Consider the following 23,843-nt stretch of genomic DNA (forward strand, 5'->3'; position numbering starts at 1 on the left):
AGTTTTCTGTTGTATCGTCTTAGGTGACAGACTGGACCAATATGTAAAACACATACAGTCTGTCAGTTTCATAAAACAAGTCTTCTTTGTGGACATAAGTGAGCCAGCGAGACAAAGGTTAGACATTAATGTAGATTTGTCAGGACTGTTTACTTTTCAAAGTCCCATTCACCACAATAAAACGAGGAAAATCTGCTTTCAGTTTTCATTCACTTCACATCCAAATGGAAACGCTTAAGGAAAATCTCAACATAGACTCACTCATTCCACTCGCAGTTTAAAGCCATCATTTGAGCCAACACAGCAGTTGAAAAAGTTTTTATGATGAGTTTGCATGCTTTTTTTTTATTGCTGCTTTTATTTGAGTTGTTTTTTTATTTGTTATTTGGATATTTTCAGAACTTTGAGTTTAAATTGACCTTGTTTATATAAAAAAAGAAGCGTCCCACAACATAAATTAAGACGTCAGAATTCAGATGTCAAAGATCGGTTGACTGTCTTTTGACCCGAGCTCTGGTTAGAGGCTTCTCCGCGGCTGTTGTTCGGCCACTTGTCTTAGCCCTCACAACATCACTGAAGCAGAGCGTTATCCCTTCCTCTCATATGTTGACGGCCCTCTTTAACCACTGGAGACTTTGTTAGGCTAACAAATAGGTCTCCCTCTCTGATGTCCTTTGAGCATTTTATTGCCATTTGGCCAGCCGCGCTGGAACCACAGAGGGAGTGGAGCATGATGGGAACTCCATATAAAAAGAAAATAAACCAAACTCACTTTCACAGCAACATTATGAGACAGAGGACAGCAGCTCGGATTAGAGATGTAAAGGATAACATGTTGGACACTCATGGGGGGAGGGGGAGGTGAACATACATAATGAGTTTTTATGGCGGAAAAAACTACTCACCATTTCATTTTTCACCCTCTGTGATAACAAGACCGTCAACTCCTCTCCCCTTTGCCTCTTTCTCCTCTGTATTTATTTTTCAACGGCGTGCTTCCTCCTCTCTCCGTGTGTGGTCTGCTTGATGAGCGGCAGTGTGGCTCCAAGTGAACAAAAGCTGGTGTTGCAGGTAGAAGAGAGGTCATCTCGCTTCTGGCCACTGCTGGGAAAGGCAATAGCAGAAACACAACTCAAACACCACACTCTAAAAACCCCTGAATATATCTGTCTCTTTTCCCTCTTAATGCTCCGAAATGTTCCCAAATATAGTCTCTAACGGTGTGTTTCTGTTTGGTGTTGAGCAGGTAGAGTACAGTTGATTTTGCTGTGGCTGAAATCAACACTATGAGAGCGGTGAGAGTGAAGCAAAAGTAAGTTCCACATATGTGTCAAATTGATTGCATACACACATGCTGCAAATGCACTTCTGTTTGGAACAACTGCTTTAATAATACAATTAAATGTAATCTTAATTAATTTAATTCACATTGTCATTCGCTTTAAAGGTGAAAATGTTGCTTATTGTGTATAAAACATGGTTAAAATAACCATATTTAAGTCTGGGTAAATAACCCAACTGTACATACAAAATAACACTAGCTCAAAACAACCTTTGCTGCTGTGTTAAGTTGCACCAGTATTATGTCAGTATATTGACTCAAACATGGCCCTTTTTTCAAACCAATGATTTGTTTCAGCGTGCATACTGTTGGACTTTATACTGGCATGTGTTATAGACATTAAAGCCAGAGTTTGGGATGTCAACATCATAGGCAGCAATTGAAAAAAACATGTTGAGTGCTGTAGAGTTTCTGTGGAGGCACAGTGTGAGTGTGGTCAGAGCGTGATCCTTAAATGACAGATCCAGAGAGTGATGACTGTGTAGCCGCTCCACAATAACACTCATTTCATAAAGCTGCATGTTGGACTGCACGCACGTGTGTGTATCTCTAAAAGACATATGTGGGTCTGCAATGTGTAAACAATAAGCAAGTGTGTCTGTGCCAACCCAGTCTCACGGCATTTCGTGTTATAATCACAAAATGTAATCTATTGATTCGTGTTCACCAACATGATTTTCCCATTTTCTTCGTGACACACAGAACGATTTTAAAAGCAATGTATTTCTATTGGTAGTATGTTTCGTGCCTGCACCAAATAATAACAAATTAGAAGGAAAAAAAGATTGAAAAAATACAGATTTCAGTATTCTGAGCCCCATTTATTTTCTTCAAGGACGGCAAAAAAAGTCCGACATTATACAATTTAAAATAAAAACAATAATCGTGGCTTGATATTGAGCAAGAAAATGTTTTTATGAACCACACAGCTTCCGGTCTTCCAAGACCCGACCGGACAAAAAGCTGTGGTGCAGGCACGAAACACACTACCAATAGAAATACATTGCTTTTAAAATCATTCTGTGTGTCACGAAGAAAATGGGAAAATCGTGTTGGTGAACACGAATCAATAGATTACATTTTGTGATTATAACACGAAATGCCGTGAGACTGGGTTGGCACAGCCTTGTAAAAATCTATTTAACGAAGCAAAGTCACGTGGTCTTGAATCATAGAGAGGTGATCCAGTGAATAAATCTCAGCCAATCCACAAACCACTACTCCGCTATTGTTGAATACAGTTATCCAACCCGACTAAAGCTGCGAAACTAGCCACGTTCACTTGCTGCGGTCACAAAAATCACAGCAACAGTCAGGAAAGATTTCACTCTGACAAGCCCCTCGTGTCATAAAAAATACTTTAAGAGCTCTATCCACTTATTGGATTATGCAATTGGGAGTTTGACTTTCCTTTAAGAAAACATACATGTGCCGCAGAGGGAAGAGTTCAGCGGCGATGCTGAATAGCATTTAGATGAGGAACCTTCTCACCCTGCAGCCGTGGTGGTCTCATTTATCATCAAGCTATCCCTAAAAAGATAATACTGTATGCAGCTGTTTCAGGGCAGAACGCTTAAAGGAACATTGTCCTCATACTGTATAGTATGAAGCTTTAGCTAGCAGCTAGTTAGCTTAGCTTACCAAGAAGTCTGACAACAAGGGGAAACAGCTAGCCTGGCTCTGTCTAAAGCTAAACAAAAAGAACTAAAGCAACTCTAAAGCTCTTAATATGTTGTATGTAAGCGGTTTTATGTGCTGAACTATTTATTTCTCAGGACCAGTAACTTCCTGAAATCTCTGCTGGTTGTTCTCCTTTAAAATGTTAAATTGTAATTCTGACACTTTTTTTTCGTACAAGCAAATATGTGTCAAACATTTACAAGTGATCCTATATAAACACTTCTGTTTGAATGAAGAGACAAGAAAGAAGGCTAAACTAACTGCTGCTATAGTTCTAGTCGAATAATGGTACACACTTCTCAACTAACTTTCAACCAGGAAGTAAATACGTGTTTTTGAAGTATCTTTACAAGAAGGCCTTTTGACTCCAAGGAACATTTGCACAGAAATGGTAAATACTTAGAAAAAATGAAACCCGTTTATAAGTAAGACACCACATTCAGTGTCCTTACTGAAAGGGGAAGAAGGGCAGGCGGAGTGCACTGAACCAAACACTGTTGTTGTTTGCAGGACTGTCAAAACAGAATGAGAGAGAGTGAGTGGAAGCGTCCGCTCACACACTGCAGGCATCGAGTGGATCTCTATCCATCATGCTGATTCCCAAAGACCAAACAGTCAACACCGAGCACAGACAAGATCTGTCCAGGCACAATACACTCTCTGTTTACAGCGGGAAACCGTGAATCAAGTGGGAAACAGCGCAATGAGGCGAAGAATGACTGAGTGAGAGATTTCAGAGTGAAATTCCAGATAGCGTGCATAATCTGTGTTGTGAAATTTGGAGAAAAAGCACAGTAAAACAGGGTGGAGGTAGAAAAGCAGGGCGTTTTGCAAACAGAGGATGAGGCAATGTCACATGATCTTTTGAAGCCCTACGGATGGGGAGCTGTGAAAACTCGGGGACAATGGAGAGTATGAGAGCATGAAATGGAGAAAACCCAGCATTGTAAACGGTGACTCTGCAGCCTGAAGGCTCCGCTCCTCTGGGGGGGGGGGGGGGGGGGCGACTGGCGACTGGCTGTCAGCCGCAGAGTGAGAGTGTTGTGCATGAAGAGATGATAAGATCCAGCTTTGATAAGCGTCTCATTTTGACCCAGGCAGACAGGATGTGAGGGTGCCATCGTTTTTAAAGAAAAGCACCAGCATGAATTCAATGTTGGTGACATTTAAATCACTTTTATGGGAGCTGTTTCTTTCCGACTTCTAACTTTATATGAGAAAAACATATGCTTACCTAAGCAAAAACGCTTTTAGCACACAAAAAGTCCTGCGTTTTAAATCCTAGAGTGTAGAAATAAAAGTACTTTACATGTATCAATGCATAAGCAACATTTTCCTTTTGTAGCTGCACAAGGTAGAACTCATTTCAAGAACTTAAAACAGTCATTTCAGTCCAGTGGTTCCAAACCTTATGGCCAGGACACCTTTAAAGAGTTACAAGATACACCTGGATGAACCAGATAGGAAACAATTTGTAACTTATCTCTTATCAATGAATAGTTGATAATGTGCCTCTTTGGGCCTAAAATACATTGGCATTCTGGGCAATGGAGCTATTTTCTATCTCACGCACGGGGGAGTAAGTTGACATAATCACTACCATGATGTCTGTTCATAAAATATATTACTCAACTCCATTTCCTCTGCAGGTCCTTCGGGGATACATCTGTCGTTGGTGCAAAGGTGAGCACTAACAGAAGGTGTGAGGCCCACACACACCTTCTTACAACCAAAGCATGAACACACTGCTTTCCACTGTATGTGACACCTGTTGAAAGTGGGATGTCTTTTTAGAAGAAGACATAAAAGAGTGTGATTGCCCTACAAAAGAATTAGCACTGAGACATCCTGGTTTTCTTAAGGGGCATCACACATACCACACACATGCTAACGATAACAGCGTCTTGATTTGGCATGTAAGCTTCACATAAACACTCCTTTAGCATCTCTGCCACACATTCCCAGATGCTGTTGCTGCAGACTGCTCCTCGTCGCTGGTGGTTCGACGTGTCGACAGAGCAGAAAACAGCTGAAAATGACCTCGTGAAGGGAAGCACATCTCCAAACCAGACGTTTATGAAGCTGTAAATCGCTTCGGTCAGTCAGCGCTGAGAGGTGTTATCAGCCAGCAAACCTCTGCAGAGGAGAAGAGGAGACACTGAGGGCGGCTTTGAGTAAACACATACCAAACTGACTTTGTTGTTCAAGGATCTACAGGAGAGCCAGGCAGGACTTCAAGAGACCAAAACACACTGATACCCTGCACCCCTTTACTCGTGGTAATGCAAATACCTTAATGTGGGCCACTGGAGCCGACTCCTACAAAAACTTTTAAACACAATTACTCGGTTTATGATTTTAAAATAAGTGAATTTAGAAGAGAGACTAAAGAGTTTACAGACATGCTAGCCGCTCTGTGAAGCTGTAATAAGGCACATCTGTACTCGGAGCTGCATGCTAACCTCATTATGCTTACAATGACAATAGTAACATGCTGATGTAATGTGAGCAGGTAACAATCTTAGTTTGGGTTTAACAGTACCATGCTAACATTCGACAAACAGTACAGCTTTGAAGTAGTGAGAATGCTTTTTGTTTTGGAGCTAATGAATTATAAACCAAAGTACTGATGATGGCCTTCAAAGAAAAGGCAGGGGATCATTACAGTTATTTTAGTAGCTTAATACATGTATACTGTGGATGTCTTTACTAAATTGTATGTCAATCCATCGAAGACATCTTTCCTAAAAAGCAAAACTGTCAAACTCATTCTGGTACCAGATGAAAAGTCGGAGGATCATCAAAATTATTCTGATCCATCATCGACCGAATCTCATGTCAATACTTGTTCAAATAATCAGTCAGGTCCAAATGTGCGAGTTACTCTCCCTAAAGCCTGCTACTATGGCTTTAAATGGTTGTCGTGTGGTTATTTATGGATAGGAACGAGGAAAATACCCTTAGAATTAGATCAAAATTCACCAGTTGACTGTTTCGAATTTGTGAGAAATCTGTGCACATGATAGAAACATAAAATTACAATAATTCTGACCACCCACACACAACGAATAAAACAGCTTGATAAAGGTCCCAGAGATAAAATAGTGCCTAATAAATGCAAACAATGACTGCACCTATAAATATAATAACAAAGTTTAGTGAGTTGAGTGCTGAACCTCGAGTTTAATAGCTAATGTAAAAACCATCAGCTCTGTATCCTAATAGTGTTAGATCTTCTTTCACAGGGGAAAATGTGAGAAATATGAATTATGTCTGGTGAGAACGATCCAACAAACACACACACACACTTGTTGGCCTCATCCCACCTGGACCGTCTTTTAATACGTCGGCTCGTTTCATCTCAGTGAGCGGAGAGCTGACGTCACCTTCGTGGAGGCAATGACTGACAGCATTTGGGTGAAGAGAGGAAGAAAAAGATAGTTTCAGAGGTGAAGAATGAAGAGAGAGGAGAGGTGGAGTGGGAGGAGGTGGTTAAGGAAGACAGATGAGCGAGGAGAAAGGACTGAGGGAGGCAGAGTTAATGGAGGAAGAAAAAACAGAGTGTGGATGTTAGAGAGGGGGGGGGGGCGAGTGATGGTTTTAACAGAGTAAAGACAGCAGTATAAGGGAGGAAGGAAAAACTGCTCTCTGCTACACAGCTCAAGATACAGACCATATGGTGTTTGGCTTAATGTGTGAGACTTTAGCGAAGCTGACAGAGAAAGGGCTCAAAAGGGAAGATGAAGAGTTAAAGAGACAGATGCTCCGGGAGAAGGGTGGGGAGCACAGATTTGACTGTTTCAGTGACATGCTGTCCTCTGCTGGACAGTGAAGGAACTGCACATTATGTCCAGTCTTTTTTCATTTTACCACACGAGACCGCCAGATCTGCAGCTTCTCTATCACGAAAGACTCAAAGCTTCTGAATAAATCCAAGTAACAGAAGAAAATCAACGGATTCAAAGGTTAACGAATCGATTGTGTCCAACATTTGTAATGTTCCTTTGAGGTGAAAAGCAGCTAAGAATCAGAATTTGGTTTGTTGCCAAGAACATTTTCATATACAAGGAATTTCTTTGCATAACACTAAACATGAACATTACAGCAAGAAGTACAAATGTAAGAAAAAAGCAGATAAAATACATAAAATAACAAGAATAAAAAACGTTAACATGATTTAGTAAATATGTATTGTATACTTGTATTAAATATAAGCACTATTCGGTTTTACAAGTAGACATTTTGTGCAGAAATGTGCATAATATTAACCAAGTGCTTTTGGCAATGTGCAGTGAAGAAAGTCCAAGGAGGTATTTACTTAAAGCTGAATATTGAGGTACTTTTTCCATTTCCTGCTACTTCATACTTCACTACCATTTCTGAGGTGCAAATGTTGTACTTTGTTGTGCTATATTTATTTTGAATACACATACTTGCCTCATCCCTTTATTTCTCAACCTCTCTCTATGGCTACTTTAAAGTGGACCTATCATGCTATATTTGAATAATATAGTGTAGGACCATACCTATATAAGGCATATGTATACTTTTTATTTTTCAAAATACCAAACAGATCATGCATTTCTAGCCATTCCTCATTTCGCTCAATTTAACACTGTCTTTGCATGGGCTGATTCTGTGAGAACAGCACCATCTACAGGCCTGGCATATGTACTACAGCGTCTCCAGAGCTTTCCAACGGCAATGTCCGTGGCTGTCTCCTCCTGATTGGTGGAGTTGGCCCAATAGCCGTAGCGCCACTTCTGTGACGTCATAGAAGTGTTCAAGTCTGGATCAGTCTGTATCAGATCCGTTGCAGCCCCTTTTTAAGAGAATTGGGTATGGATGAAAATAGAGAGGGTTGTGTTTTCTGACACTTGGTGAGTTCCCTGGAACACCAGGGAAACATATTCATGTATAAAAGACGTACAAAAGTGCATTTTGCATGATAGGTCACCTTTAAGGCTTCAAGATGAGATAATAACTTAAGTGGCAAATGTAGTTTATATTTTGATTTAGCTGTCCTTAAAAACATACATGTCTCTCATATTTATAACCAGTGCTTATCCAGATAAGTACTATCCATGACTGGAAAACTGATGTTGATGTATAAAATCTGCGGAGTGTCCCTTAAATACTGTAAGCACACTTCCAGAGGCTTTTTGTAGGTGTTGCCTTTAGATTACGAATGGTGCCTACAGTACTAACAAGCTACTGTAATAGGATAGATGCCCGACATGAAGTGTCACCAATCTGTGAGAGATGTGAACAATCAGAGGCAGACTTACTTCATAGCTATGTGCTATGCCCTAAACTACAGAACTTTTGGGTCGCAATATTCTCATTCTTTTCAAAGGCATTTAAAGTCCAACTACAACCAGATCCAGTGTTGGTGATACTGGGCACATCTGAACAATGTAACACACTTCAACATGCACCACTTCATCTCCTGTCCTACGGTCTCCTGTGTGCAAAGAAACGTATTCTCCTGATATGGAAATCAAAGAATGTGCCCAGTTTTAAAGCTTGGATTACGGCTCTGACTGATACTCTGCATTTAGAAAGAATTCGATATATCCTAAAAGATAGACTGGGGGAATTCGAAAGGATGTGGGGTCCAATGGTTTCATTTATAAGGGGGGCGGTCGGCTGAAATGCATTGCACAAACAATCGTTTTTTTAATGGCTGGGTGGCACTGCTCGGGGAGGGAAGGGTAGCGAGGTAATCTGGGCTCATCTGCACCACTTAAGTTTATTTATTTATTTGTTATTATATACTATTTTGTATGTTCTTTCCCACTATGATTAGGTATGTCATTAAACATGCTATTCCTGTCATGCTATGTTTTTTTTCCTTATTATTTCTTGTTGGCTGTTATGTTTGTCTTCTATCTTGAAAATGGGAAGCATGATTTCCACCCCAAATAAGTCTGTACTATTTCTTACACTTGTATGCTTCTTCTCAATAAAAACATTTTTTTTGAATAACAAAAGGTTTAAAAGTTTTTGAATTCTTTATCAAAATAATGTGAGATGAATTAGATGTCTCCATTACTGTCTCTAATCTTCAATTATGGAAACAAAAGCAGCGCTGTTTTTGTCCCGGACTGTAACGCACTTAGATGTGTCGTCATGTTTCTGAGTTTGATGTTATTTTTGTTCTCATCCGGCAGACCGCAGACCGGCTTCATCTGTTTGACTGATCAATGTCACTATTGTCAGCGAGGACTCGAACATGTTTGAACACTTTCTATCATTGTATGTTCTTTTTCCTTCTTTGTTTTGGAAAAATGTCAATTGGTAACCCGCCACATCATGTTTTCCACATAATATCTTATGTTGAAATATATCTTGAGTTATTTCGTCATTTTAAATTAGAAACGATTCAAGGTTAAGGCCTTAAGTGCATTTTATACCGACTGCAGATGCTTTTTTATGGTGCAGACATATTGCTCTATGTAGCACTAGAAAAATATGTTGTACAGCTGTCAAACACAACAGTTCTGTTGATGGCCAAATGTTCTGCTCTTTGATGGCTTTGGTACACACACACACACACACACACACACACACACACACACACACACACACACACACACACACACACACACACACACACACACACACACACACACACACACACACACACACACACACACACACACACACACACACACACACACACACACACACACACACACACACACACACACACACACACACACACACACACACACACACACACGCGCACAAACATAACAATAGAGTAAATAACACCAGACTCTTGAAACAAACCCCTTCTGCTGCACCCCTCCTCCATTTCCCAGAAAACGTCCTTTTAAAAAAAGACTCACGACACTTACAGCAACAGATGCTGCCATGACTAAAACACACTGACACAGTCAATTTGTCTCATATCAGTTTTTTGTCTTTAATCTACTCCCTCCCCCCAAAAACCCAGTCCAACGCCTTAACCTTCACCTCATGAAAGAAGCAGGATGGCAAGTAGTTGTGTAAGACAGTTAGAGTTTCTGAAAAGGGGGTTGTTGAGCAGTTACACGGGACAGCAAGCGTCCTTCAAGTATGAGCAAAAGAGGTCGCCAAAAGGTCCCGACCCCGATATCGGCTTCTTGCTGGGGGTTTGCATCCCGAAAAAGAAAGGGATAAGACAATCGAGCACTCTCTCTCCCGCCGCTCAGCCTCCTCCCGCCGCTCCTCACCCGCAGCAACGCCACATCACATTGAATAACGGACACTCTGATCAAAGGCGAGATCCAGCTCTCCGTCTCTATCTCCGTCGTACTCAGTCAACTGGAGCGAAGGATGGAGGCCATACTGGTTATTCAGTTCCTAGTATACTGATTAGGACACAAAGGGCGTCATGCTGTGTCAGTTATGTGTGTGTGTGTGCGTTAAAGCATCCTTTACTCCACTATATGCAGACACAGTTCACATCGCTCTATGAGCATGACCCTATAGCAGGTGGTGTGAGGGCCACTATGTGGGGCTTGGGCTGGAATCGGTTCTGGGCCAGCTGTGGAGACGCTGACCAACGGCAAGGACTGCTTGGAGAAATGCTTCTGACTGAGGGGAAGAAAAGTTTAAAGGGTTAGTTCAGATAGTTTGAAGTGGGGCTGCACGAGCACATACTCCCATCGTCAGTAAATTATCTACAGGCGATTGTGGTGGGCACCTCAGTTTGGAGAAGCTACGCAATGCCCTGCTATGGACGCTGCAATTAACAGTAGTTCAAACATCTAAATAAATCAATATTGGTTTAAGCATATGGCTTAGAATCTTTCAATGCATGACCTTGATGTCAGACTCGGTTACTCTAAACTGGTCAACCACCATCTACTGTAGGAATGAACAATGATGGATAAAAGCCTACTAACACTTTCAAACAATCCAAAATATCTCTTAAACTGCGAGAGGGACTAAAAGCCTTTATCTTACATGGATCTTATGGGTAAGATAAAGGCATTTTAATTTAGAACAATTCATACAGTATGCATTGGACTCTTAAAGTAGCCTTCCATTTGTAGAAATTTGTAGGCAGAAATATTTAAAAAAATACCCAAATTGTAACGAACCGGAAACATACTTTGAAAGGGAGGCTGTGGCTCATGTCGTTGTGTCCTTGGGGAAGACACGTCTCCCCAAATGGCTCTTGTGGGGATTGTCCACAGTATGGAGTGAGAGTAAGTAACTTTGGATAAAAGCGTCTAACACAGGGGTGTCCAAACTACGGCCCGGGGGCCAAATGCGGCCCACGGCCCATTTTGAATCAACCCTCAGCAAATTCAAAAAGTATAATGACTTAAGTATAATAAACTTCTGCTTGTCTTATATTGTACTTCTTAAATATATTACACAGTAGTATTCATGTGTTAATAAGCCCAATTTTCAAATAGATTCAGTCCATTAAAGTTGAAAACATGTTCTAACAAATCTAAGTTGATAATTAAAAAGCCCAATAACAAATGTACATAACAACCTTGAAATATACACTTCCTATTTCCTCTTATTATAAGCAATCTGAAGCTTCTGTTTCTGGAATGAGCTGCTAACATGGAGAGCTGTGATAGAGGCTTTTTGTTTTCTTAAAGCATATTCAAGTATCAAGCATCATTGACCTACATTGGATTGATTTTTCCAACTTATAACTGAACTTAAGAGGCAATATACCTTTCCTCTAGGGAGTGGCCCAGCCCTTCGTATATTTTTCTGTATGTGGCCCTCTGGGAAAGAAGTTTGGACACCTCTGGTCTAACAAGTGACATGTAATGTAATGCAATGAAATAAATGAACTTGTATTTTACATAAAAATTCTGTAGCCTAATGTGTAATTTGGTAGCAACTTCAATACTGTATGGGCAGATTACAGTACATCGTAGAATATCCACATCCTTTAGGTCAAAATCGGAAGAGGAGGCGGTTCAGCTGGAAATATTTTTGTTTATGCAGGACTGGACGCCACACAGGGCAGCCAGTGTTTCCCTCCTGCTGGGAGTTTCCTCTCAGCACCTGATCCAGCACCCAACATCTGTCCTGAGTTAGCATGCTAACAGTCGTACCCAAACCCCTGGAGCCGGCCAACAAGGGGCCGAGGCAAACAGATCCCCGTGACATACAGACTAATGCAGCCAGACGGCCCACAGGAACGCCTCACATGTTCCTCAGAGGGAATGCAAAACATCCTGCAGCACCTCGGAGCGCCGCAAACATCTGGGCTGCAGATGTGGCGTCAGCAGGAGAGAGAGGCTGCTGTACGTTCTGCATGCTCGCCTCGCTGCTGGTGTGAATGACTGGCTGTATTTAAACATTTTTTATACAGAGGCCGTGCAGACGTGTACAGTGCTGGAAAGTAACTAAGTACATTTGAGTGAGTAGTTCTATTGTTTGTATATACTTTATCCTTCTACTTCACTTCTTTTAAGAGGGAAATATTATACTTTTTACTCCAGCATATTTATTATAGTTTAGCTTGTTACAAAATGTTATCATCAAATGAAATATTTTATATCGTCGTAGGTTGCGGTACACAGCACTATATTAAAGTGGACCCATCATGCTATATTTGAATAATATAGTGTAGGACCATACCTATATAAGGTATATTTATACGTTTTATTTTTCAAAATACCAAACAGATCATGCATTTTATCCATTCCTCATTTCGCTCAATTTAACACTGTCTTTCATGCTCGTATTCAGTGAGAACAGCACCATCTGGTGGCCTGAAATATGTACTACAGCGTCTCCAGCGCTTTCCAACGGCAATGTCCGTGGCTGTCTCCTCCTGATTGGTGGAGTTGGCCCAATAGCCGTAGCGCCACTTCTGTGACATCATAGAAGTGTTCAATCTGGATCAGTCTGTATCAGATCCGTTGCCGCTCCTTTTTAAGAGATTTGGGTATGGAGGAAAATAGAGAGGATTGTGTTTTCTGACTCTTGGTGAGTTCCCTGGAACACCGGGGACACATATTCATGTAGAGAAGACGTACAAAAGTGCATTTTGCATGATAGGTCCCCTTTAAGTTATCCAATCCAAATCAATCCAAAAATATGTATTACATATTATTCTGTAATGGGCCATTCTGCATAATGATTACTTTAAAGTATATGTGTATGTATGCCAGTACATTTGTTCTTTTACAGTACTTGCATGAGAGTATTTCTAACCTGTGGCATTGCTACTGTAAAGTGCATGATGGGAAGACTTCTTCTACCACTGCACGTGTGTGTATGTTTGTAAGGAAATGAGCCGTAGCCGAAGCAGCAATCCTGTGGAAGAAGAGGTCAGAGGCGTAACATCACAGCAGAAAATACAATCAGCCATTGAGAGCTGGATGTTTTTAGAAAGGCGTGGAGGCTCGACACATATGAAGGAAGAGGAGTCGATTCAGGTCGGTGAAAGAAAAACACAGCCATGGACGCAGATGTTCTGACCACTACATACACTCTCTGTAAAAACACAAAAAGGGAAGAAAACACGAAGGACAAATGACCAGGAAAACCTACATGTATATGTCAAAGAAAAAGAAGCCCCGCCCTGTGGCTTTACATCATAACAGCGAGTCTTTGCATGATGTCATATCGGGCTGATCCTCAAGAAGGAAAGGGTTCAATTTGAGGAAAGTTTGTGCCCATGGAAGCAATTGAGGGCATCATGGAACAAGTCTCAGATTTGTTTTGCAATGTTTCACGAGTCAGGGCAATAGTTAGCAGCATTAGCTTCATCTGCAGTGACTGTTATATAAGCGTGGAGAGCAACGGGATCTAATAACTCATGACTCATCTCCTCACTGCAGGTGGCTTCAATAGCATCAACATCGTGGTTGAGAGGAGACATGAGTTGATTAAAGGATTACTTTAGCCTTTACAAATCAAACGTCATTTTGATCTCTCTGTCAGTAAACAAAAAAACTGAGTAAGATTGACATTAAAGACTTTTTGACTTTACAAGAGAAAAGGTCGGTGAGGGACAGTCAGACAACATAATGTCTTCTTGTTTGTCAGGTTACGAACGTAAACTTATCTTTACATACGAGACCAGTCAATCTGAGACCACATTGCTTTCCTGTTGTGCTCCGTACATTAGTTTAATTATCATTATTCCTCAAAGGCAGCTTTATCACATATGCTTTTTTTAGACACACAGGATACAGTTTTAATGGGGTCTGCGTCACAGCGGTTTTCCTGTGGTTATTTGTTGTTTTGAATTTGATTAGTTACATTCTGTTGCAGCTGGTTTGCCATTTTGGCAACTACAGTTATTCACTTTCTTGGATAGATTAAGAAAATATGAATAATAGCATTCTTATCTTTGTCCTTTTAATATTAAGTTACAACCAGCAGCGGGTTATTTTAGTCTAGCATACACACTGAAAACAAGGGACTAATCTAGGTCATTCAAAAGGTTAGTCATACAGAAAATCATATTGTATCTTTAGGAGAGCCAGGCTAGCTGATTCTAGTCTTGGTGCTAAACTAAGCTAACAGTATTTAGCGCTAATTACAGGATCGATTTCTCGGCTTAAAACATAGTGTATATCCCATAATGGTAGAGTATTACTTAACCTGTTCAATAGTACAGTTTGTCTGTGATTTACGATTTGTTTTAAACGTTTCTCTTTTATTAATTGGATAATTTTTACAGTATATGCAACGACTGCTGCTGCATGTCAGACAAGGATTCATATTGTTTTGATTTGTTACACTTATTAGTATTAAAATAAATATTCCTTTTGTAGAACTTTTTAAACATTATTTCAAAGGGTTGGCAGGCCAACCTAAACATGTTACGTAATAAAACAAAGGAACGTTTGAGTTTAGAGGTAGGACCTTTAGCTCAGGTCATGTCCTACAAAGTGAGGGACTGAGAAAGCAAGCAGGGCCTTAACCAGCCTTCATCCCAGACAGAGTGCAGTGCTGCTTCTGTCCACTAGGTGCCACTTGTGCTCTGTCTCTGCTCCGGTTCACAGCAGAGATTTCCTAACGCTCTCCAGAGGAGTTTAAAACCCTACGCTCTGTGAACTAATCAGTTTTCTGCCTCAGACGCATGACCTCCATTAGATATGATGGGAGCAAAGACCAAAACAAAAACAAGCACAGTCTGTTTTTCCTGAAGTAGCATAAATGCAGAGAAATCTAAATCTTTTCCACCAATTGACTTACAGTAAGCACAAACCCCACACACTGTATTTCCATGCATGTATATACATGTATATTAACATCACATGTCTTATGTACTTTCCTATGCATTTACAGTATTGTGTTTCTGAATACATGCCACAGCTTGCCTGAGGCGTACTTCCTGGCCCGGATGAAACACCTGTAGGTCTTATGAATGACTGGAAATCTACTGGTGAACTTTCCAGGCATTGTTGTTGTTGTTGATCACATTAGGCTACTGTTTCCCTTCCTCCCTCTCTGCAGGACGTTTGTTTCCCCAGAGAGACACAAGGGCGGTGCTTAAGAAGTCCTGAGGGACACGGAGATGAGAGCAAGGTAAACACATTTAAAGGAGGCTGTAAAAAGAGAAGAGCCTGGAAGCTGCGGTCGCAAAGTGAGTCAACTTGCTACAGAAAAAGTTCCACTAGCATTGTGCCCAAAATCAGTCACGTAAAAGTGATAAAGGGAGTTTGTTTGAGCGCCAAACTCCTTCCCAGTTAGATATTTTTCTCTTATGAGAATTTAAAAGGTTGAGTGGGCTTTTTAATATTTGAAATTCAAGGGTACACAAAAGGCAAGGATTACAAATAAACAATCTGAGTAATTACCTTAGTACAGAAGTAACTAATTGTAACGTAGCTGTATCAACTAAAAAAAGATAATTCTATTTCAGTGTGGTGGTAGAAGCTACAGTTGCAAATGCTTAGCTTAGCTTAATTTAACTGAAAGACTGCAAAACTGGGATACAGCTAGCCTGGCTTTGAACAAAATCTGCATTTAAAAACTCAATTAACTGTGAAATTAAATCTTATTTGTTTAATCTATGCTGTAGATCCAGTTTAAGCCCTAATTTTAAAGCTACGCCAAGTTAGCCGGCTGCTCGCTATAGCTTCATTTGAACAGAGATAAGAAAGTTGTATCAATCTTTCTAAATGTAGGCAAAATCATACGAGTAGCCTTTATTTTTAACAAAGGCTACTCGTATGATTTTGCCGTATGATGTTTTTAAATGTGGATTTTGTTCAAAGCCAGGCTAGCTGTATCCCAGTTGTGCAATCTTTCAGCTAAATTAAGCTAAGCTAAGCATTAGCAACTGTAGCTTCTACCGCCACACTGACATAGTATCATCTTTTTAGTTGATACAGCTACCTTGTCAGCTAACAAATGCTTATTTAAACCTAAAGGAGAGTCACAACATTAGCACATAGGGGGGAATGTCTCTCTCTTTGTAGCTCTGTTTTTGGTCTCCACCATCTCCTGAAAGAAATGTTGGCCTCTTTAGCTGTTAACCGATCCACTATGTTCAACAGCAAGGAGCTAACTTTCTTATTTTTTACATTTGTGATTGCCAGTGTTGCTACGATGAATGGCAGTGAACACAAATCCTTAATGGAGCCATACACGCTAATAAATGATAATTGTATCCACTTTGTTTTGAAAGATTTTGATTACAGCGGCCTTAACAATCATACGTGAATCCATCTTCTCAGCATATTACATTACATTACATTACATGTTAGTTGCTTTTATCCAAAGCGACTTACGTACTCAATACTGTGGAAAATCCCCACAGGAGCGATTTGGGGTGAAGTGTCCTGCCCAGGGACACAACGACATGCTGACTGCAGTGGGGTTTGAACCTGATCCCAACACCAAGGCTCTATCCACTGCGCCACACGCCTCGCATATCACAGAAAGAAAGCCAAAAAACACTCCTATTCAAATATGTGGCACTATTCCTTTAAGACGTCCTGATTAAAACGTAAAGAGAAAAAAAACAAAGTATGAAATGTTTATCTGCCAGTCAAACACTGTTCTGCTTCGGAGGTATAATAAGTAGAGTGCGGTGGGGAGGGACAGCTTGACTCAGAGCGGGGAGGTTAGATAAATACAGTGAAGAAGACACAGGCCTCTCATAGCTCATTTCGTTTACTGACATAAACTGCATCCCTCTGACTGATTAGGGAACCCCTGCAGTGTGTGTTATGTGTGTGTCTCTGCATTAAAGTGTTCGTATGTGTTCATGTGAAGAAAGAAATAGGATCAGTTTGAGGTAAACACCTCTGTGGGGAAGTTGAATCTCTCCTCCCACTGAATGAAAGAGTAAGTGGGCTCAGGTTGTAATTACAGTAATGAATGATTTCGCTCTACCTTTCCGCCCATGTAACATGTTTTCTGATCGCCCCCCTCGCCCTTTTTCTGAAGCCCCTTTCACCCCTCCCTGTTCCGCTGGATGTGGGTTGGCTGCTCAGGCCTCTTTGTTTTTGGTAAGGAGATCCCCTGTTTATGTGGAGGTGGGTGTCCCTGGGTGTTTTTTTTAACCACAGTCTCTTTGATCTGCTCCTCCTACTCTTGCCCCGAGTGTGCAGGAGTGTGAGTGTGTAGCACGTAGTTCTGATAACCCTTAAAAATGAAATACTACACCGTCTTCATGTGTGCATAAACATGTGGTTTTACTGTGTGTGTGTGCTCACGTTTGGTGTCCTCTAATGTAAGTGCAGCATGTGAGCGGTTTCGGTGGCTTTTGGAGTCTGCAGGACTGTAATAATGTGGTGCTGGATGACTTTATAATTGAAATATCACTTGGATGGGCTTCCATCTGCTCCTACTTGCTTTACACACACCAGCCTGTACCTCCAAAACCTGGGAAAGCACTGCATCGTATACATATTGGGCAAAAAGCCATGTTTGCATATGGTTATTATTACATGTCGACTTTATGTTTGAACTCCTCAGCATCCTTTGTCCCCTTTTCGTGTTTAGCTTTAACCAAATATGTGTGGTTTTTCCCTGCTGTTTTATATATTAGGCTTGAAAAGACTCAAACGTAAAGATGTATGACTAAATATTTTTATATTAGCCACAGTATAAATGACACCTTTTTGGAACTATAGAAATGTATCCCCTAAAGAAGTGTTTTAACATCTTTCAGCTCATAGTTTTGGTTTCCAGGCCTGCTACTCTTTGGGTTGAGTCCCGGGGCTCTCATCAGCAGCACTCTCTGCTCCAGATGGCACTGTTTAACTTTCTGCTTCCTGCTTACTGAGCACCAAACAGTAGACAGAGTAAGATAGGAACTAGCTGGATTTCTAACATATTTGCCAAATTAAGTATACGGCCCGTCCACACAGCAGCTTTGAAAGAATCTTGAAAATCTTGTAGGTGGGTATGTCTGAAAGCTTGGTTTTTTTTTGCGAGCAACGAGACCAACAACCAATCACATGAATCTCCCGCCCCCGACATACAAAGCAATAGCAATGTTAAAACGAAGTAAACTGGATATAAAATCCCCAAACAGGCGAAAACCTACCAGTTTCACCCACTGTCTCTGCCACCTCCCTCCATGCCTCCTCCGGTTTGTATCCCGGTAAATAGTTACTGGTCGTAAAGAACCGGGTGATTTGCTACCGTAATTTCTCGTTTGGAATATGAGGAAATGAATGTATGTCTCTCCCAGCTTACACGCGGTTTGATTGGCTAGCGCTTGTACTGTCAGATTTGCCTAAACGGGATTTGATTGGCTGACGCTTCCACCTCATCTTCAAAAGTTGAACATTGCTCAACTTTTGAATCCTGAAAATCCTGAAAATCCTGGAAATCCTGGAAATCCTGGAAATCTTCACTTTGCTTCCCCACAATGCAGTTTGGCGAAAAGCGAGGCAAAGTGACGTCACCCCATTCAAAGTGAATGGGTAGAGAAGCGTTGGAAGGTTTTTTTTAAGCTGCTGTGTAGACGGGGCGTGAGGATTATATTGCAGTTTTAAAGTTATAGCTTGTTATACCGCCCTCAAGTGGCCACAAAAATACATGTTTGCAGGTCCAGGGTTGTACAAAATCCTAAACCCAATAGCTTTACGGTTTCAGTAAAATAACAATATTATACATGTATGTCATTTAATACACCTTTCTCCAAACCATACATTTGCTATCTTTGGAAGCGTGTGCATCTTCACAAGAATAAAATACTGTTTGACTTGACAACATGTTTTTCTTCAACTTCTTTGTTTTAGATTTCGCACCACAGACTGACAATGTAAAAAAAATCATGACTAAATCATCTGATTCATCAAATTACAATGCTGCTATAAGAAAAGTACTTTGCAACTTGGGGAACTAAAACTACACAATAAGCAAATCTGTACCAAAATGCAAAAAAATAACTTCCCCTTTAAGTCAAATACTCAATTCTTTAGATAGAGGAAGGAACACAAACAGAGAGAAAAAAGGAAATTGTCTGCAAAAACAAATAATGTAATAACTGCTAGCATGATCAAGGAACATCTGCTGCACCGAAACGAGATAATTTATGCTTTTATTTTCCCACTTCCCCTTCACTTAATTGTGAAATCTAAAACATGTGCAAAATGAGTACAAATCAAGAGAGCAGGGCTGAGGTCGAATGCTTTACACCTATCTCTTGTCTGCCCTCTGCCCTCACACCTCCTCCCTCACTGGGTCACAGCTGGGCCGCCCCGACCGGCGTGTTGAGCGTTACCTGTCAGACGCAGCCAGAAATTCTCCTGAGCTGTGCTGGGATCAGGAGCGGAGAGCCTTCCTGCCTCCCCAGCCCTCCTTAACTCACCCCCAGCAAAAACAGCAGAGGAGTGGGAGGGGGAAAACGATACCAAACCCAGAGTCGCTGACCCCTGGTTCCACACGCAGTTCACAGAGAGTTGAGTCAGAGGTGCAGGACAGCGAGTTAATTCCCCTCTTCCTCAGTGGGCTCCAGTGTGAGCTTGCATGCAGTTTTATCATTACAATGCATGAGGTAGGACTGCAGGAAAAGAGGAAATCCTGTTTAAATGAGAGCAAAGTCGACCTTTGGATACAAAACGGACAGCTGTTCCAAACTGTTGTATGTTGGCTCATTAGTATGCCTCGAAGGGAGAAAATACATAGAGCAGTCTTTGATGCAGCATGTAGTGCATTACACAACTTATACTGTAATGAGGTGTTTCATTATTTTCATTATTAACTGGAATGGCGCTTTAAAGACCTCTGCCAAAGCCAATGGGGCATGCACATGCTCCTTGGATTGGTCCCTTTTCAAGTTGGGAGTTGTTTTTTGGACGGAAATGGTTCATGAGCTTTAAGATGTTTATGTAAACAACATGGAAGCTATAAAGAAGATGTGTGGCATTATATTCCTCAGGGCATTAGAACAACAAGTTGATAACTGTCTCTGAGTTTGATGCTGACTGGAAGCATGGTCTTCTTCGAGTCAGGAACACATTTTCCCGACATCCCGAAAATCACACAAAGGGGGGACAAATTCCCTTTTTCACCAGGAGGTCAAACTAAAGCTGTGTTTGTGCCCTTTGTTTCCGAGCAGCTCAAAATGGTATTGTTTCTTCTGATACACCCTTCCACCAAGTTTCATGAACATTGGACCAGATGTTACTCCGCAATCCTGTTTACAGATCTGATAAGTGATCTGATATTAAAACGTCATTCAGATGCATGCTCATACTTCAGAACGCAACCATCGCGTTAAATGCTGCTGCGGCCAATGTGGAAGTAATAGAAGCAATTCCTCTAATGGCCACTAAACACTGTCTCCAAAAAGACAGACTGTATTGATTTCTCTAAGAACACGTTCCACAATTGTGGTTAAAAACAATGTGATTCTCTTTCACAAGAAATACAAAATATTTCAATGGTTGATTTCATTTCCTTGTCTTTGTGGCCATTTTGAAATTCTTTGGCGGTGTGGTCGCCTTTATTGGCTGTCACATCACACCTTGGGTTGTTGTTTCCTCATCCCACTTCAGCTTTAACCAGAATCAAGTCCATTGCTTGAAATTAGATTATTTGGCTCGAAGCAACGAACAAAATGCTGTGGCTTGTAAACCCCCCCGCAAGAAAGAGAAACCAGACTCAAAGAAGAAATCCGGTTTTCCAATCCGTACTTCCATTTTCAGTTGGAAAAATTATAGTGCTATTGAGATTTTTTTATAGCAAAGTGAATTATGACTTCCAAAACATCTTAAATAAATCATACCTTGTGACTGTACTGCCCTAAGGCCTACGAGCCCACTGTAAGCAGAGGAACTGCGATGGATTTCAGTGTGATTAATAATCAGTGTCTGGACTTTGACTTGTACACTCAAAACACTTTGATACATACTGCAGATGTTTGAAATACATAAAACATCCTTTCTTATTACTTGTGTTTTAAGTAGACTATCTCTTCTGGTATCACATTGCTGCTGCTTGGCCAAACAACCAAGAGAATAAATAGAAAGCCAGAAGTAAAATGCTAAAGTGGATCACAGATATCTCCAAACTGTGGATATCTTGACTGTAATCTCAAGCCTAAGAACGAGAAGCACCTGTGTTTTATTTCTATTCATGGCAATGTTGTTGCGTTCCTACATGTGTGGTTACAGCACATTTTGCTACGGCTTAAATAAACGAAATAGTGTAAAAAAGGGAAACAGGGGAGAGAGCTGTGAAGGCAGGGATCCGTCGACTCACACCAAGCCTGTCAATAAGAGCGGCCGGGTTTAAAATGAAACACCCCGGTTATTGGAGCGAGTGTTTCTCATTAGGATGCAAGCTGGCAGGCGAGGAACGTTCCACCAGGAACTTCAGGAGCTGAAGGCCGCGTTATTAAGCAGCGACATTATGGAGTAGAAACTGCGCTCCATGTGAATCCCCGTCCCTTCAGCCAGAGATGGCAAAAGTACACACATCCTTTACTCAAGTAGAAGTACAGATACTCGTGTTTAAAGATACTCTGGTAAAAATAGAAGTACTGACTAAACTTCTTTACTCAAGTAAAAGTAAAGAAGTATGGGCTTCGAAATGTACTTCAGTAAAAAGTACCCATAACTAGCAGCTGTTTTAAAGAGTGCCTGACCTCCCTTTATATTAATAGAACAATAATGTCATTGTTAGCTAATGAATGTTTCCATGGTGACCAACGGCAACATGACAACGTTTTCATTGGTCCCTCTTCTTTAGAGAAGACCAGGAAATGATGGATACACGGATCGTGTTCAAATCAATAGGCACGCAATGACTCTAAATAATAATGATCACACCACCAAACACACATTCAAACTAAAGGAACCAGCCTGTTTGGAAAATGTCAGAAGTAGAAAGTACAGGTGTTTGTGTTCAAAATGTAAGAAGTAAAACAATTTCAGAAAAATAAGTAGTGCAGTAAAGTGCTGATACCAGATATTTGTACTGCACTACTTCCCACCTCTGCCTTCAGCCCACTTATCCCATCCTCCGCTCCCCTAGCCCAGCTCCACAGCAGCCCAGGGGAGAGGCATGTAAATATGCCCCCTTTGAGCGAGCAACAGGCTCCGGAGAAAATAAATCTGCCGCGGTTCACGGTGAGTTCAGCCAAAACACAGCTTGAGGCCTTCACTCTCTTATTCCCTGTGTTTCTCTGAAGCTGCTGATGTCTCTGTCTATGCATCCTTATTTCCATCTCTGTCCAGCTCCTTTGCTCTTTTCCCTCACCACAGATTTGGTAATGTCACACACAGACAACACTACAGTGATGTCATTGTTCTGATAACATCCTCAGGGGGGGAAGAGGGACATGTAGTGCGTCTGGTCTGGTTTTGGTTCGAGTGTCTGAGTCAATCTAGCTTTGTGTAGTTGGGATCTAGTTTGATGCAACACCATAGGCCTCGGTTTCCCGAACTTTGGGAATGAAAGCCAGGAGGTTCTCTGTAGTCAAAGCCACATGACAAGAGTAATCATGTTTCAGTGAGTTTCTCGCAGGAGAATAACGTTTGCATTTAGTGGGTTTGGAGGACTGCTTTGACATTTTATAAAATAACACGTGTATGTGATCTTTTTTCCACAGCAGCTGTTTTGAACTAATGCACGTAACGGATCGGAAATCTAAAGTAGCAACAGCCTAAATCTCTTGGTGACGGCTTTGCATAGTATTATAACCAGTGAATGGAATACTTTGATGAAATGTTTTTCCAATTTTGGAAATACTTATACTGTGTTTGCTTTCTTGCAGACAGTCAGACGTAAGGATTGACTCTCATGTCTGCAAAGTAAATATGAAGTTACAGCCAGAGGTCAGTTAGCTTAGCTTAGCATAAAGACTGGAAACAAAGGGAAACAGCTAGCCTGGCTCTGTCTGAATGAAACAACATTCCCGTACAGTACATGCGCCCACTAAAGTCATGTTACATCTTGTATTTTTTTGTATGTAAAACGGTTAAAAAAGGGTTTTGAGTAATGTTTGAGAGCTCCGAAGCGGTCAAACTATGCAGCATTTCTCACCACACCAAAGCCTCTAGAAGACAAAGCTGAACAGTTATCAGTTTTGTGAAGCATAATTCAGAAATATTTTTCTAATTTGGAAACATCCACTTAATGCTGTACAGAAAAAATGTTTTTTTCTATTAATCCTAACCTGTCGTCATCTGACCCCATTTCTGAGATAACCTTTTTTCAAATATATTTGGGATTTGGGAAAAGCTCTTACTCTTATCATTTGCATGATATTTACCTTGTTACAAAACAGAAATGCACCTGTCCTTGCCAAGCTTTGCGGTAATATAGCAGCTGTTAGAAGTTCAGATAGCAGATCTTGACCCATAGCTGCAGTTGGAAATGAGTAACTGTCTAATCATTTGTTAGTTTGCAATGATTTTCTTTGGTT

At 40.9% G+C, this 23,843-nt stretch overlaps 1 protein-coding gene across 7 annotated transcripts in view; it reads right to left on the bottom strand.

Annotated features, from left to right (window-relative positions):
* plekhh1 (pleckstrin homology domain containing, family H (with MyTH4 domain) member 1) overlaps positions 1-23,843 on the bottom strand; it is a 168,726-nt gene that overhangs the window by 47,041 nt on the left and 97,842 nt on the right. For all 7 annotated transcript variants that reach the window (XM_079692024.1, XM_079692023.1, XM_079692021.1 and 4 more), the window contains one exon: positions 906-1,104. The gene's annotated coding sequence lies outside the window, so the exon portion shown is untranslated. The remainder of the gene's footprint in view (positions 1-905; positions 1,105-23,843) is intronic.

Source organism: Notothenia rossii (assembly GCF_949606895.1).
Source record: "Notothenia rossii genome assembly, chromosome: 7".
NCBI lineage: Eukaryota > Metazoa > Chordata > Actinopteri > Perciformes > Nototheniidae > Notothenia > Notothenia rossii.